Genomic DNA, 2,595 nt, shown 5'->3' with positions numbered 1-2,595 from the left:
GTCGTTTTTTCATTGTAGGAAATGTACTCGGGTCACATTTTCATGTAAGAAAACGTACCCGGGTCGTTTTTCAATTGTAGAAAATGCACCCGGGTCATTTTTTCATGGTCGAAGAAATTGTACCCCAAACGTTTTTTCATGGTAGAAAACGTTTTCGATTTCCGATTGGTGGAGAGTCTGCGACAATTTTCATATATTCCTTATTAATATAATCAACACCTCATTTGACAAAATAAAGACACTGTCGGTGGTGCCGTGCTATACGCAACATTGTTATACTCTATACTCACGTTTTGTTTATTCAGAGATGGGCCCCATGTTCCATGTGCACGTTACGAATGATGTAAGATACATCTTCCTTCCAGCTAACTACTCTCAAAAGTTTGCCTTTCACCTTTTCGAATAAATTTTCATCTTCGCCTTACAAACAGAACGTTCTTCATTTCTCCTAAAATTTCGTATTTTCGTTTCAGACTTCTTTTTAGGATATTTTCCTCTCTTCAGATATGCTCTTATTTCCTCTGTCGTGACTTCCATTTGTTCTATGTTAAATCTAAAACAATGATATAGCGCGCCAAAAAAAATATCGCATGCTTTATTGCATTCTGGCATGTTTTTTTGCACATTTATATAGCAAGTGTTACACAATCGCCGGCCCGCGCTGTACATATTCGTNGAATTAAACATGAGTTCTTTAAATACGTTGAAGGGATGATGGTTTGTAAGTGGCATTGATATGATCAAATTATCTTGTGTAATATGACTATGCAATAAACATCATAACACAACCGTGGATTAACACTACTGTCTTTGCTAGATTTCCATATATGAATAGTGACTTGTAGATTTTCTGATCAAAAGTTCTTCACATAATACGAAATTTATTAAACTCGTCCAATAATTTGATATGCCACTAGGCTAAATGCTCGTGTTATATGCAAGTATTGAACTCGTTTGATACATTGAGTAGTACATTGAAAGTATTACTAGATCATCTTTTTATTGAAATAGTTCTATGGTTGTGTATGCCTCTTGCCTATGGGCAAGGGACATATCAAATTATTTAAGGTTTCAAAATATCTTAAAAGTTACATGGGCAATTCGATCATACACATTTCTCTTGTCTATTAAAAGATAAACAATGTCCTTTAAGACTAAAAGATTTTGGTTGCCTTTCTTGAGCTATGTAGCAGTAAGTTGTCACAAACCTTGAATACTGCTTTTTATTTTATTTTTGTCATGATACAACTTTTGTTTTCGTTGTGCATATTTGATATTCTGCCACTTCTCTCCCATCGGCAAGAGCAACAAATGTATCAATTCTTGACTTTAAAGGGTCTGCGTCAGAGGTTTATGTTTGGACTGCTGGTATATCCAGTTCAATATTAGCAATCTGGCTTTTCTGCCGTACACCAAAGATAATGGATCTATCTTCGTTGACACGTGCTCTGATGTTCTTTATGCGAAAAAGCAAACGAAAGTTTAACGTTCATATGATTCTGATTATCATTAACAGTGATACGCACAGAGTTCTGTTGAGTCTTTTGGTTAATCCCCCAGTCTGTGTATGAAATGCAGATGCTATTAAATGGTCTATGCCAAACACTTTACAAAAAGTGTCATTTATGATATTACAAAACTCGCAGCCCTGATCTGTAATGACAACATGAGGTACACAATGCACGCACCCAAACTCCACGAGATGTTTCAGGACTGTTTCTGCTGATTTGTCTTTGATTGTCTTCACATCTATTCATTTCGTCAAATTTTCCGTAAATATCAGAATGTAACGATTTTCCAGCAAAACGAATATGTGAAAGGGAGGGTTGGCTGGTATGTTTTCACGGTAGAAAATGTAGTCGCGTTATTTTTTCATAGTAAAAAAAAGAAATTGTAATTAATGTTCCCGGGTTATTTTGTCACGGTAAGTAATGTACCCGGGTCGTTTTTTTCATTGTAGGAAATGTACTCGGGTCACATTTTCATGGTAGAAAACGTACCCGGTTTTTTTTTTAATTGTAGAAAATGCACCCGGGTCATTTTTTCATGGTCGAAGAAATTGTACCCCAAACGTTTTTTCATGGTAGAAAACGTTTTTAATTTCCGATTGGTGGAGAGTCTGCGACAATTTTCATATATTCCTTATTAATATAATCAACACCTCATTTGACAAAATAAAGACACTGTCGGTGGTGCCGTGCTATACGCAACATTGTTATACACTATACTCTCGTTTTGTTTATTCAGAGATGGGCTCCATGTTCCACGTGCACGTTACGAATGATGTAAGATACATCTTCCTTCCTGCTAACTACTCTCAAAAGTTTGCCTTTCACCTTTTCGAATAAATTATCATCTTCGCCTTACAAACAGAACGTTCTGCATTTCTCCTAAAATTTCGTATTTTCGTTTCAGACTTCTTTTTAGGATATTTTCCTCTCTTCAGATATGCTCTTATTTCCTCCGTCGTGACTTCCATTTGTTCTATGTTAAATCTAATACAATGATATAGCGCGCCAAATTTTTTTTATCGCATGGTTTATTGCATTCTGGCATGTTTTTTTGCACATTTATATAGCAAGTGTAACACAATCG

This window comes from Mizuhopecten yessoensis, unplaced genomic scaffold (assembly GCF_002113885.1).
Source record: "Mizuhopecten yessoensis strain PY_sf001 unplaced genomic scaffold, ASM211388v2 scaffold3217, whole genome shotgun sequence".
Lineage (NCBI taxonomy): Eukaryota > Metazoa > Mollusca > Bivalvia > Pectinida > Pectinidae > Mizuhopecten > Mizuhopecten yessoensis.
The sequence above is the reverse complement of the archived record's forward strand: the minus strand, read 5'-3'. Positions refer to the sequence as shown.